Here is a 15,826-nt window from a genome sequence, read left to right on the forward strand (position 1 = left end):
CTAATCCTACCCCTGAGAAAGGCTACCCCTATCTAAACCTCTAAAGAAAACCAGGTGCCTGTTATCCCCCCCAACTGAAAAAACAACAGCCAATTGGGAGACACCATTTAAATCTGAACATTCTAAGACACCCCCCCACTCTACTTACCATAGCCTTTAAAAAAGGATATGTTAGAATACATCAAGCAAGCAAGCAAACATTAAAATATACAATTAAACAACAAAACAAAATACCATTTCACCACAAACATCAATAGCCTAATCGGATGGAGACCCTGCTCATTTCAGGTAACAAATACAGGTGTCAGGCCAGTGAAAATGCACCTTCATTTGAAGAAACCATGGACTGGATTCAATAGTGTCCTGGTCATGGAAGGCTATTTGATCCAGCAGAAGCTTCCAGGAATGGAAGGAAGGAGGCAATTTTTGCTAATACCACCTTCCTTCTGTAGCCCCCTGTGTCCCCCCATCTGCTCCAGAGCATTGGAGGACCTTCAGGGACAGCAAAAGAAGTGATGGGAGGGGGGCTTGCAGGAGAAAGATGGAATTTGCAAAAAACACCCCCGTCCCACTTGCATTCATGGAAGCCTCCATTGGATCAAAGAGACTTCCATGAACAGATGGACAGCACTGGATGCAACCTGATGAGGATCAATGAATTCTTCCAGGTTGTCTCTGGCTTGCTGGGAAGTCTTCTGGGTGGCTCACTGGCAGCCTCATTGAATATGGAGTTTTTGTAAACTGTTTTAACAGATTAGCTTAATGGATCTCACAGTATGTGTGGTATTTGTGTGGGTTAAGTAGTAGTCTGCTATATACAGTATATAATGTATGTATGTATGTATATCATACATACCCACAGAGAGAGAAAGCAGAATCCATTTTTGGACTTTACCTGTGTGTCTCTCACTTCCACAAATTCCTTATTAGGAATTGTAGTTGCTATATGTGAACAATGGGTTGGATTGAGAGTTTCTATTCTGCCGGCAGGAGTGTCCCCAAGCAGAGTTCTGCTCAGAATGCTCCTGCTGGCAAAGAGTGTGCGTGATTTTCACTTATTCCCCCCTCTCTCTGCAGACCCCCAGTTCTGCCTGCCCCACTGTTCTGGAGTACTTCCAGACGGACAGGCCCTAGTGCTACATATCCCAAAACATTGTGCAACTATTCTGGCTTTTTCTCCTTAATTTATTTATTTATTAAATTTATTAATCGCCCATCTGACTGGCCACCCAGCCACTCTGGGCGATGTACAACCCACCATAAACAATTTAAAACAATAAAATTTTACCATAAATTTTTTTTAAAAAAAATACCCTAACCCACCCCAAATGCCTGCCTGAACAACCACGTTTTTAATGCACGACGGAAGCTCATTAAAGAGGGGGCATGACGGAGTTCCCTAGGGAGGGAGTTCCACAGAGTGGGGGCCACCACAGAGAAGACCCTCTCCCTCGTCCCCACCAGTCTAGCCGTCCTGGCTGATGGGACAGAGAGAAGGCCATCCGAGGCTGATCTTGTTAAGCGGCCTGTCTGGTGTTGCTGGAGGCGCTCCTTAAGATAGGCTGGGCCGGAACCATATAGGGTTTTAAAGGTCAAAACCAACACCTTGAATTTGGCCCGGAAAACAACTGGTAACCAGTGCAACTCCTTCAGCACTGGAGTGATGTGATCTCGCCGGCGGCTGCCTTTAATCAGGCGAGCCGCTGCGTTCTGTACCAGCTGCAGTTTCCGAACCGTCTTCAAGGGTAACCCCACATAGAGCGCATTACAGTAGTCTAAACGAGAGGAGACCAGGGCATGTACTACCGATGGGAGCAGATGGTCGGGAAGGTACGGGCGCAGCCGCCGTATCAGATGGAGTTGATACAGCGCTGTCCGGCTCACAGCTGACACCTGAGCCTCCATGGACAGCTGGGAGTCCAAAATGACCCCCAGGCTGCGGACCTGGTCTTTCAAGGGTAGCTGTACCCCATTCAACACCAGGTCAACATCCCCCAGCCTCCTCTTGTCTCCCACCAAAAGTACCTCGGTCTTGTCAGGGTTGAGCTTCAGCTTATTCCTCCCCATCCAGCCACTCACCGTCTCCAGACATTTGGACAGGGATTCTACGGCCAACCTTGGTGAAGATTTGAATGAGAGGTAGAGCTGAGTGTCATCCGCATATTGATGACACTGCACCCCAAACCTCCTGATGATAGCCCCCAGTGGCTTCACATAGATGTTAAATAGCATCGGGGAGAGGATGGAACCCTGTGGCACCCCACAAGTAAGTGGCCACTGGTCCGAAACCTCCTCTCCCAGTGCTACCCTCTGGTACCTGCCACAGAGAAAGGACTGGAACCACCGCAATACAGTGTTTCCAATGCCCAACCCCTCCAGGCGGTCCAGGAGGATACCGTGGTCAACGGTATCAAAAGCCGCGGAGAGGTCAAGGAGAACAAGGAAGGAGCATTCACCCCTATCCAGAGCCCTCCTCATATCATCCACCAAGGCGACCAAGGCCGTTTCTGTCCCATGCCCAGGCCTGAAGCCCGACTGAAATGGGTCTAGATAATCAGTTTCTTCCAAGTGTGCCTTCAACTGCACCGCCACCACCCGCTCAATCACCTTGCCCAAAAATGGCAGATTTGAGACTGGGCGAAAGTTGTTCAGAACTTGAGGATCCAAGGAGGGCTTCTTTAAGAGCGGTCTTATCACTGCCTCCTTGAGGGCTGATGGCATCACTCCCTCCTCAAGGGAGGCGTTCACCACCGCCTTGATCCCCTCACCCAGTCTCTCTCTGCAGCTCATAATGAGCCAAGATGGGCAAGGATCAAGTAAGCAGGTGGTTGGCCTTACAGATGAAAGCACCTTGTCCACTTCATCAGGAGAAAGAAGCTGGAACCGATCCCACAAAACCGGTTTGCCACAGGCCGCCTCTTGCTCACTAACTGTATCCACAGTGTGCAGAGTAACACACCTAATCTGATCAGTTTTATCTGCAAAGTGCCTTGCCAAAGCCTCACAGGAGGCCTTAGAATGCTCCAGTGTTTCCGGAGCCACAGGACCGACCAGGCTCCGGACCACTTGGAACAGCCTCCTGGGGCAGCACTCTGCAGACGCGATGGAGGCAGCATAATATTCCTTTTTTGCTGCCTTCACCGCCACGTGATAGGCTGAAGATATAGCTCTAGCCCGTGTCTGATCGTCTTTGGAGCGAGACTTCCGCCACCGGCGCTCTAGCCGTCTCACCTCCTGTTTCAGAGCTCGTAACTGCGGATTGAACCATGGTGCAGTCCGAGCCCTGTTCAGGGGGAGAGGGCGTTTCGGAGCCACCCGATCTAATGCCCCAGTGATTGCGGCATTCCAGCCACCCACCAGGGTCTCGACCGAGTGGCCGTTGGCATGCCCCAGAGAATCCCCAAGCGCGTTCAGGAATCCATTTGGATCCATAAGACGCCTGGGGCGGACCATTTTAATGGGTCCTCCACCCCTGCGGAGGGGTTGTGGAACCGAGAAGTCCAACATCACCAGATAGTGATCTGACCATGACAAGGGGGTGGTGGATATACCCCCGACTTCCAGATCACTCCCCACTTCTCCAGAAACAAACACAAGGTCTAGTGCATGACCGGCTACATGGGTGGGCCCAGTTAGAATATGGTGCAGCTCCCAGGAGGCCATGGTCTCCATGAAGTCCCGAGGTGCTCCTGTGAGGATGGCCTCCGAATGTACGTTGAAGTCCCCCAACACCAGTAAGTTAGGGGACTGTACACACACATCAGAGACCACCTCAAGCACCTCGGCCAGGGAGTCAGTCGTGCAGCGGGGTGGACGGTACACGAGCAGAATCCCCAGACTGCCCTTCGGGCCCAACCTCCAGTACATGCACTCAACAACCTTGGTCTCCCGGAGAGGGGGTCTGGTGAAGACCAAGGACTCTCGGTAGATAACAGCCACTCCCCCTCCCCGATCCCCAGCCCTCGGCTGCTGTGCATACGAAAATCCGGCTGGACACATGGCTGCAAGGGTTGGAGCAGCAGCCTCGGCCAGCCAGGTCTCCGTAATACATGCCAGGTCTGCACCCTCATCCAGGATCATGTCATGGATGAGGGAGGTTTTCTGGGTAACAGACCTGGCATTGCAGAGCAGCAAACGAAGGCCAGAAGATGGGGTCACGCCTCCCCCAGCCATCCTTTGGCTCTGGACAGTCCCGGAGCAGGGGACAGATACTACACATCTCTCCCTTGTTCCCCTTAGCTGGCATGGCCTGCCCCTAGCGCTCCGCCAGCGCCTGCCGCCCAGCCTCGGTATGTTCTGGCCCCCAACACTCCCCCCACTGCCTCCATCAGGTGGACACATGCCCCCTCGCTCCCGCCTATCAGGCAGGCTACCCACCCCTAAAAACACAACAAAATCCCCCCCAACAAAATAAAACAAACAAAACAATTAAAATCCCCTTAAAAATGCCAGGCAGGAGTCCACAGGGAAGGCCTGGTGGCGGTGGTAGCGGCGACGGCGGCAGCAGGCCCAGCGGCGGCAAGCACGCCTCTTCCCCGGTGGTGGTGGTGGTGGTGGCTTCTCCTGCAGGCCCTGGATCTCCCAGGCCACCTCAGCCAGCCAGCTTATGTAGCCCCTCCAGGGAGGGGCAGGTGGAGCAGCACAGCTGGCTCGGTACCTGGGGGCCTGGTCCTGCAGGGACTGGCGGTCTGCCAGGCAGAAGTCCACAAGGAAGGCCTGGTGGTGGTGGCAGCGGCGGCGGCAGCAGGCCCAGCGGCGGCAAGCACGCCTCTTCCCCGGTGGTGGTGGTGGTGGTGGTGGCTTTTCCTGCAGGCCCTGGCTCTCCTTAACAGATTCTTGTGGAAAGAAAAAAGATGGACGGAGGGGTGGGAAAGGTGACATCTGTCCGCTACGCTATTTGCGTTCCCCCTTATTTTTGCCGTCTTAGTCTACGTAAATATTTACGTCGTAGACTAAGACGGCCAAAAATAAGGAACACAAATGGTGACGGCCGTAGCCGCCACCATTTGTGTACGTGTTTTGTTTTGTTTTTTTAACCCAGACGTGATAGGCTACGTAAGTCTTTACGTAGCCTATCACGGCTGAATACAGGGACGCAAAACGGCGGCAGCTACGGCCACCACCATTTGCATCCCTGCTAGCCAACGGCCGGATGTCCGACTGCTGGCGGAGCCGGCCGGCGGCTCCGTGGAATCCCCGCGGAGCGGAGCCGGCCAGCCAGGATTCCAGGGGGAGGATTCCGGGGGGAGGGACGGAGCGCCTCCCCCCCCAGCGGAACCCGGCAGAGCCAGGTAACCGGGTTTCGTACACCCCTAGTTTGGGGGGACACAGTGGACTGCAGGGGGAGGGGGAAATGGGGGGAGATCACCCAATCAGCCAGTAGAAAAACTCCACTGAATCAAAAGCCTCCCAGTGATTAAAGGAGCCCTTCTGTCCATGGGAGGATTTGGCTGGATCCAACCCATTGGCAAGATATTCTTCCCAACCCCCCAAAATCTCATTTTTAAGGTATCATGTTTGAAAAGATGAAAGGAAGCATCCCTCCTGCCTTACATCTGCCCCAGGTGAAATTACTTAAGAATATCTGCTACTGGAGACAAAGGTAAAGAATGAGATGGCTTTTGCAGATACCTGGTACTATAAGTATGTCTCTGATTTTGTAAGTAAGCTATTGGACAGAACAGAGCACTGGATGAATCCAGAGAGAACAAAATACTGACTATTAACCATGATGATAACAACTATATTTGTGGTCCTTTTTCTGGCAAACTGTTGCTCCTTTTTAGGTAAGACTTCTTTCCATTGCAATTCTCATGGACCAGCAGCACCTTGTTCCAGGAGCGGAAGGGAAAACGGGCAAAATAGGGCTTTTCTACACAAGGCATTTATCATGTGCTCATCATTCCCTGCTCATGGTTGTTTATGGGTTCTTGTGTAGTGCTTGGATCTCAATTCTGTGACAAAACTGAAAGTAGATACAGTGGATTAACATTCCTTTGTTTAAGCAAAATCTTACTGGGCTTTTCTACACGAGGCTGTTGATCACTGTCTGTATCTACTTTCAGTTTTGTTGCAGCACTGAGATCCAAGCTCTACTAGGGATGGCGGAGAATTCCACCACGGATTTCAGTGAGGCCGAATGCACTGGCATTCAGCCCCCTGAAATCCGTGGCGGAATGGCCTGCCCCCCCGTGGATTCCCCCTGGGACGAGGTTTACCTGGGGCGGATGTTCCAGACGGTGGCGGCGGCTCCGGCAGCAGTTCCAGCGGCAGCAGCTGGTCTTCCGACTGGCTGCCGCAGCCGCCATTGCCATCTGCCCTTTGCCATGATAGGCTACATAAGTATTTATGTAGCCTATCACGGCAAGCCAAGAAGAAAAAAAAAGCGTACGCAAATGGCGGCGGCTACAGTGGCCGCCATTTGCATTTCCTTTTTTTTTCAGTTTTAGCCTACGTAAATATTTACGTAAACTATTACGGCGAAAAAAAGGGAATGCAAATGGCGGTCACTGTAGCCGCTGCCATTTGCGTACATGGGTTGTTGTTTTTCTTCCGGAAGGAAGGCTACCCAGCGGCTGGATTTCCGGCTGCGGGCAGCCCCGGCTGGCGGCTCTGCGGAATCTCCGCAGAGCGGAGCTGCCCGGGGAAGGATTTCGGGGGGAGGTGCGGAGCGCCTCCCCCCCCACCGCGAATCGCCTCGTCGAAAAGGTAAGTGACTTTCGTACATCCCTAAGTTCTACACAAAGAGCTTTTCCTTTCTTGCTTTTCTGCTACATAACCTATAGGTGGAGCTGTGCTACACTGGTATATATACACTGTGCTACACTGGTAATTTACCCAAGAAAGAATGCCATTTTCCCTGTGATCAGATGATAGCCCATTTTCCCTGTTCTAAAAAAAACCCAGGAAGGTGCTCTGAAAAAAAAAAAAAACAGAAGCAAAACTCTAGGATCACATCATCATCTAGAGAGCCATAAACAACTGTGAGTACACAATAAATGCCTGTGTAGAAAAGCTCACTGCCACAGGTCCAGCATTCTCTCAACCAGTTCTCCAATTCCAGCAGCTTTGACTCATTCTTTCCTCTAGGAAAGAGTTGGGCACCATATGGCCATGTGGCCCCCGCTGCCCTATTTGGCAGCAGCTGCCAATTTTTTTTATTTTTTTTTTAAGATTTCTATGAAGTACCAGAGTGGTCATATTTAGCTTGCAAACAAGGTAAACTGTGTGGTGCCCTATGGTGGTGGGTCTGAGGGGGCAAAAATGGCCCCCAGGCCTCCCTCAGTTGCTCACCCCTGCTCTAGGGCTCTGCCTTACTTGCTTTCCTTCTCTATCTTACAATTTCAAAATCAGCAGCGTAACATATTTGCCCCAATGCCCGTTTTCAGTGTTGTGAGATGCTACTAGATTGAATTGTGTTTCATAGGGAGCAATCCTACACTCCTGGAGAGGGTGGCTGAGGGGTCCTTGGGTGTTGCGGGCCTCCCCCTCCACTGTTGGACCTTCCCCTCTGCAGGCGGAGAAGGAGGTCCACTGCTGGATACCTCAGTGTTGTAGTGGAAATCTCTACTGCTGTCACAGTTCTGATAGCGGTAGGGGGAAAGGGATGTGTCAGGGTTGGTGCCTCTCATTCTCCAAACATGCCCCCAGAAAGGCTGAAAATGTATACGAGCTCTCCAGTGTGAGGGATTTTTTTTTAAGAACATTTGATGGAGAGCTGTGGGGAGGCAAGGCAATTGAAAAAGAAAAGCAGGGCTTAGGAAGTTATGATTCCTTTGCCACAGACTCTCTTTCTCCCCGCTCCCGGGGGGTGTTTCCACCAGTGATTTATTCCGAGCCGGCTGCGTGTGGAGGTTGTTAGGGAATAGGGATACATGATGCCGTGGCCATCCAGCAGCCACCCCGGAGCTTATCAGGGAAAAACTGGATTTCCTCAGACTGCTTAAAGTCCGATTCTTATCCTTAAGTCAGGTTCTCCCTGGTATAGTTGCTGTATGCCCCAACCCCCACATTTAGCTTGGGTATCCTAGCCCTGCCCAGGGGTGTGCCTTTCATCGTGACCCCGGTCAAGGGGTGCTTCCTGTGTGTTTACCGTCTCTGCACAAACCAAGTAGTGTCTCCTCAGAAGTAACTCCCATTGTGTTGAATGAGGCTTGCCCTCCGAATGCCCACATCAGAACTTACAGCGATACCCCTCAATTGAAATGGCACAGTTTAAAACCCAATTCCTTAAGTGCGGTAAAGCGCGATCTCGAGGCTCCGATTCTCCTTTGTTTGGTTTATTGCCTTAGGAAGTATCTACTTCAACCCTTCATTACAGAGATCCTGCAGATTCAAATAGGGGCTGTTTTCCCGTCTTTGTGTTTCCCCCCTCCCCTCTTTCCCAGCACAAGCTTAGGTGTGTCTACTTGGAAGTAACTCCCATTGTGCTCAATGAGGCCTGCTCCTGAAATGCAGGTGCATCTGGACTTTCAGGGGAAAGGAGAAAGGGGGGAGAACGGGGGGGAGCCCCTCTTATTGGTTGAGCAGCTCCTGCTAGTCAGATGACATTCACTCCAACCCCCACCCCCACCAGCAAGTATGTTTTGTGAAGTGGGTTTTACTGGTGCGGAGAACCTGCTTGTGGGGCTCTGCATGGACCAAAGTGCAGCAAAGCTGATTCCTTTTAAAAAATCCGGTACTCCTCCATTAGCTTCTCGTTCCGTTGCATGGAGACATGGCCCCGGTCCAAGTCAGAATTGCTCTGCTCAAGTACCTGACTATTTAAATCTGTCTATATTCAACACTTCTTTAACGACGGCCAGAAACATTGACGCCAAAGAATTCACTTTCTACAAGGCCGATTGTAATGTCTGGTGATTAGCCTCTGAGACATTGTCCCCTTATTGCTGAACACTTGCAAATGTAATAAGAAAAGAATACAACAGCAGATTTCCCAAACTCCTCTCCTTGGCTAAGGTTTTTAATGCTTTTTTGAATTATTTTTCAGCTGCTGGGACTCCAAGAAAGAAGGTCAGTTCACATACTTGCTAGGGATTTTTTAAAAAAAATATATTTGTTTAACAACCAAAGTGTGCTCAGTGTTTGCTTATCAGAAATTATTAATAGGTAATTTATTATTAATCTTCATTATCTGTAACAATAAAAATAAATGTGTATGACTGCCCTAACTGACAGATGTCAGTGGGTGGGTATGAGGGGCAGATGTTTGTTTTTATTTCAGGGGTGATTTTTTTTTTCAGTTTTGGAAGTAGGTTGCAATCCTAACAGCAATTGGATATTGCAGAAGAGCTGCTCTACCAGTGGAAAGGAGCTCCACCAGTAAGGCAGCACTTACACTCCCAGAAGACATCCCACCCCCATTATGCTTGTGGAAAACTCTGCAGGCATAGATGTAGAACCAGCAACACAGTCCCAAATGGGCTGTTCTGTGGGTGTGTTGGCTTATGTCTGTTTTAGGTTTATATGAGGGTTCTTTAACCCTCACATAAGCCACCCTCACTGGATTCTCACAACACGATAAAGCACAGCAACTGCCCGCTGTGGCTTGAATATTCAAAAGGGGGGGGGTCACATGCCATAAGCCACAGTGGACTGTGGTGATCATGCGAACCTGATCAGTGAGGCATCGGATGTGTGATTAGTTCTGCCATGGATTCTCTCCCCAACTCCATAGGATTAATAGCTCTATTAATGTGTTTGTAAATACTTCCTGTGGTTTAAATGCAATTACCGCCATCCCGTTTTCCACCTGTGGTTTCCTTTAACTGTCTTTTGTCTTGTACCTCAGCCGCTAACATATCTGACTGAAAATAGAAGATGGGGACTTTTAATAATTCTGCAGAGGCCCACGTTTGTAACAGCAAGGACAATGGGCAGTATCAAGTACTGACACTCTTCTCTCATTCGATCTGTAGTGCAGGCAGGACCACCCACTCATACAACAGAAAGCTAGCGGTTCATAAAGCAGGCCCGGAAACTATTGGAAATGCCCGTCTCCAGATCAGGACAGATCAGTGGAGCTTCCTTCTGCAAGCTCCACTGACCTGCCCTGTTCCAGAAATGAGTGTTTCTACTCATTTCTGATTGCTTTTTAAGCTGCTGGCTGGACGTTGCCAGCCAAAACCCCTGGAGAGCCACTGCCAGTCAGTGTCAACAACACTGGGCTAGATGGCCCATTGGTCTGACTCAGTATAAGGGCAAATAGCGTTGCCCTTATTTTCGCCGTAGCCTACGTAAACATTTACGTAGACTACAGCGACCAAATAAGGAACGGGAATGGCGGCTCCCTATGGGGGCCGCCATTATCCGTACGCGCTTTTTTTTTTTTTTTAAGTCACCCGTGATAGGCTACGTGACGATTGACGTAGCCTATCACGGCTGACTTTGCAAATCTAGCCGTGATAGGCTACGTGAATCATCACGTAGCCTATCAGGGGGCGTTTTTGTTTTTTTTTTCTTTCATTGGAATGGCGGCGGCGGCAGCCGGTCAAAAGACCGGCTGCCGCTCCCGCCCCGCTCGAACACCCGCTGAACCGCCGTCCGGACCCGCCGCCGGGAGGGACATTCGGCGAAAGTAAGTCCCGTCCCGGGGGGGGCGGGGGGGTTCGGAGGATTTCTCCCCGAAACTTGTTCGGGGGGCCGAACACGTTGGCGCTCGGCCCCCCGAAGTTTCGGGGAGAAATTCTCCGCCATCCCTACTCGAGAGAGAGAGCCATGTCCATGACACAATTCTGTTAGAAATGTTTATCAGCACATCTTAGATGCAAAGCTTTGCACAGGCATTGTTTGCACTATTATGACTACAATGCCTTTAGGAAAGAGGGTAAGCAAGTTCTCACTCCTGTCCGTACCTGTTCTAGCGACATACATCCCCTCTGCACCCAAGGTTGAAGCATCTTGCAATGGTGACTCATACTAGCTGCACATTGTACTAATGGAGTACTGCTGCATTTAAAAGCACCAAACTAAGAGAACTCGGGGGAGAAACAGGGAGCACCGCTGGGCTGTAGGAAGCTCCTGCCTTTTTCCATGCAATAGTTCTGCCCCCTCCCCAGGCTCTCATGCAAGAATAGAAGTAGCCAACTTGGAGGATCAGGCCATTACTGTGGCACATTCTTCTGATAAGGTCTTTGGACTAATTCAGTAAGCTGTATTCAATACCGCGCCATATGTTTCATGTGGAATGGAGCTTTTTCATTTCAAGCACATCAGAAATTGGTCAGTTATTTAATATGGGTTACTGAGGTTGAAAAAAAAGACCAGCTGGAATCATGAGGATAAACTATTCTGGTGGCTGAAGTTGTTTCATAAACCAGGGCTCCCTAATGAGAATAAAGACATTCATTATTTGGAGATTTGCCAAATAACAATTGGGGACCCGCTCAACCCCCAGTACTTACCCACGTCCTCTCTCTGATACCGATAGCTAGCACATCTGCACTATCGTCAGGTCCCATCACCCTGGCATCCAAGGCTATTGTAACAGCAATAGGCCTGCAAGGAAGGAAGAAAAGGGGGTCAATTATGCTGGGGTGGGGGAAGACCCAGACTAAACCAGTCTAGGTCTTTCTATTCTTGGCTCCCCTGCCCATAGTCTCCTGTCAACCAATGTGGGGAGGAGAAGAGGGGCAAACCGGCATGGGCAGCCTTCTTCCTTTTGCCCTGATTCCTGCACAACTCCAAGATCAAATGGGAAGCAATGAGGGAGGGGAGGGAAAAGGCCAGAGGAGGGTGATTTGGGGTGGGGAGCAGCAGTACAGCCTTCCTCTTTCCAGTTCTTATGGGTCCCAGCTAATCTCATCTGGCAAATTAAGGCCGAGCTTGCTCAACGTTAGTGTTGTCAAACTGCAAACAATTGGTGTTGTTTACACTGTCTGGAACTCACCCATAGGTTGACTGCAGTAAATATCCACAACCACCGGCCGGGGACTGCCCAAATGCATACATGCCTGTATGTGGCACTGACGGCGAGATCTACGGCCATCCGTGCATCTTGTGTGCAAAAATCTGGTAAGTTCAGCAGCCTAAGGAAGTACTTCAAGATAACCGCTAGCCACCTTGTGCTGTCTGCAGACTGCCACGTCTTCCTTCACAAACATGGGGAGAGCGCTTGGGGATCCTATGGGTTGTACTTATCACCTCTCCCATTAAGGAGCCTGGCCTTTTACCTGGGTGTTTTCCTGACAGGGCCAGCATCAGCACCTGGCGGCCTTTGCCACCTGCCAGAGCCCAGCTGCTCTGGCTGGGCCTGCCAATGCTGCTTGCCCTGAGCCTTCCTTTGAAAACTATTCTGGCCCATACCTCTGGGCAGCTGGGTCTAGGCGCCATTTTAATTTCCCACCATGCCGCCAACATAGCCCCACTTTGGGGATTAGGCCAAGCCACACAAGGCTACTCGGAGCAGTCATCACTTCTAGGTAAGCTTAGTGATAGCGGAAAGGGGCCACTTTGCCCTGGGGGGTGGGGGTGGGCTCAAAACCAGAACTGGCCCTGTCTAGAAACCTGCAAAGGTGAAGCTCTTTGGGATAAATGCAGCTGATACAGGTCTCTGATTTAGACAGTTGTTAAATTCTCCGCTGTCTGGTCTGGGCAGTTACTGGAAAAGAAATCAGCATTAGTAAGAGATCCACGTTGCTTCACCTCTGAAGGGCCCTGGGCCGTAGTTTTCCCAAATAGTGTTCAGCTAGGGAAGTCCTCTCCCCTCCTTGGCCTTCTTTATAGTCAGCTCCCCTCAGCCCACCCCATATGGTTGGGAAATGGCTTCCATGTCTCATAAGTCCTAGATTCACCACACTCCCTGCCTCATCAGACTCTGGAGAGAGTGACTGCAGCTCACAAGTTGACAGGATGTGGTTCACAATCCCACTAATATACTTTATGTAGTGCTTTATGAAGCACCCTGCTGATGGAACTCCCTTTATTTATTTTAAATTATTTTTGGGTCACCTTTAAGGGTAAAACCCTTCCCATATTCAGACACGTTGTCAGCATTTTGCCACTAATTAAAACTGCAGCTTTTGCCTGGGCTACATTTAGAGGTATATAGTTGAATTTATCCCCTGTCTGCTAACTATTGTCAGCTTGTATTTTATGCTACTTTGATTCTCTTTTTGTGGCATTTTAGTTTAAGTTGTCGATGACATTGTTTATTCTATGCTAACTGTGTTTTAAATGATGAATGGTAAACTGCCAAAGGTTGGGATAGAAATATTTTAAATAAATAATCTCAGTAGTCCTCACAACAACCCTATAAGGCAGGCCACATTCTCATCAGAATACCAGAGCCCCAGGCTTTTGTTAGTCATTCATACAAGTAACTGCTGTTACAGGGCAACCGGACAAGTAATTGGCATAGATCACAAAGGAAGACGCATCTAAAAAGGTATGTCCAATTATGTTGGCATGTATATATCTACTTAGTATAGGAGGATATCCTGCCTATGTACTAATTTTGGCTGGTAGAATATCAGTTTCTTGTTTCTGTACAACGTCTAAAATTAGTTTTTGCTGCAATAGGCTAAAAGTGCAATCCTATGCATATTTAGACAGCAAAAAGTCCTACAACTTCCACCATGCTGGGAATTGTAGGACTTTTTCCTGTCTAAACACGCATAGTATTGTGTCCTAACACAGCTATCCCTCTGGAAATGGTTACAATTCAACTGGTACACAGTGACCTTCTAAATGCTTAACATGATTGCTTTGGGAAATCATATTTGTATGAAAGATAATTAAATATTTGATATGCTACAATACAATCCCAAACATGTTTACTTAAAGTACAACCAGATCCAGTGAGAGCTGCATCTAGAGATGAGTTGGGGAAAACACAGAAGTTTTTTTTAAAAAAAATTCCTGCTTTTTTTTCTTTCCAAGGGTTGTTTTTGGTTCCCCCCACCCCACCCCCGCCATGGAAAAATTTAACAGCTTTGGATTATGATTTTTTTTTATGATGAATAAAATATTTAAGACAAGGTGTTTATATATTGTTACCCAGGCTTTATTCTCCCAAAATGATTTCTAAAAACTATGTAATCAGACTTTTATAGAAAGACTAAGCGATATAAAATTTCTGTAAATATATTTATCTATTTGAATTGTACCCCATCGTTCTACCCAGAAAAACGGCACTCAATAAATAATGAAGCTATGGTGGGAAATGTTTTTTTAATCCTCTCTGTAAGATTCCCAGCATAGGTAATTCTTCAATTCCTTATTAAAATTGTTGATCTGATTTATCTTTTACTGATAGACATTTGAGGATACTCTAGTTGTGCTCAGTTTCCCAATATGTGAGCAGATTCACCATATCATAATATGGAACAAAATGTGCATTCTTAACACTTCAGAGTCCTGTGTTTCTGGGCTTGTTCTGGTTAGATGCTGTAGCAATCAATTAATGTAGTTCTAATCTAAAACCCACATGTGAAAAAACACTGTAGGTTACCCAGCCACTGTCACCAGATGCAATGGAACAGCATGTGGATTACCCATCTATGGTTTTGTTTTAATTAACTTTGAGGCTTGGGTCCATAGAACTCACTACCAGTTTTTCAGTTTTCAATTAGACTTCACAAGGGAATGCTGCCTCAGGCAGCTATAAAAACCTTTTAACTGCTGCCACTACAATAAACACTCTCTGCCTAAAATAAACTCAATAGCCTGGTTCCTATGGTGTAGGCATGGGACAGACGCTACCACTAGAGGAAAACCTTTAAAAAAATGAACAAAAAATTAAGATGTTCACTCTTCAAATAACAGGTTGAGATTGCTGAAAGTTTCCCAAATTAAATCAAATATGGTTGCTTACCATTCCTGAGCCGACTCTTTCCCAACTAAATAAAATCTCAATAGCTTTTCCTTCAGACCAGATTTCCCTAAACTCCACCCCACAAACAGGAACAGGTTTATGAATTTCTCTAAACTTCCTTACAAACAGGAACAGATGCTGTACACCAGTCTTCCTCTGCCTCCAGTTCTTCCTGCTTCTTCTGGTGTCTAAGTTGATTCAGATGTTTCAGATTAGTCCCCTCCAGTCAAACATAAAATAGGAACCAAAAATATGTCATGTATAACTTGGTTTGCTCATAAAATCATCATGTTTAGTATATGAAATTTAAAAGTATAGTTTATTCAGATAATACTTACAAATTTATTGAGTTTACTTTTAGAAGTTTTTAAATATAATAATTTTATGAGCTAACTAAGTTATACATAACTTTAGGAACAGAAAGGCTGCTTTATGTTCCTAAAGCAGCCTTCCTCAATCTGGTGCCCTCCGGATCTTTTGAAATACAGTGCCCAGCTTTTGAAATACAATACCATTGGCCATGCTGCCTGAGGCTGATGGCAGGCAGCTGAAGTCCAAAACATCTGGAGGGCACCAGGTTAGGAAAGACTGTCCTAAAGCGACCAAGTAACTTAGATCTGAAGAACCCTAATAAACTAAGTATAGCTTATTTTTCAACTTTTTCCAACGTTTCCATTTTTTTCTGGGGGGGGGGGAGTTTTTTCTCCCATGTCTTTGAGAATTCCAGAAATTTTACATCTCGAGTTGCATCCCTACATAAGCAAAAAGGGTTTTTTTTGCTACCAGCCCTTCCATAATTTGTTATTGCAACTAGTTTTTAGCCCTTTTAAATTGTTTCTAAAATTTTGTATCTTAAAGTTTCTGTAGTGTTTTTCTTTTATAATTGTTGTGAACTGCCCAGAGAACCTTGGCTACTGGATGGTATAAAATGAATAAATAAATGAAATCATTTGTATGTAGTGAGACAAGTGGCTGAAAGCATAAACTCATGCAGAATTTCTCATCATCTTTTTT

This window comes from Heloderma suspectum, chromosome 2 (assembly GCF_057233095.1).
Source record: "Heloderma suspectum isolate Gila_16-S chromosome 2, 16-S_ref, whole genome shotgun sequence".
Lineage (NCBI taxonomy): Eukaryota > Metazoa > Chordata > Lepidosauria > Squamata > Helodermatidae > Heloderma > Heloderma suspectum.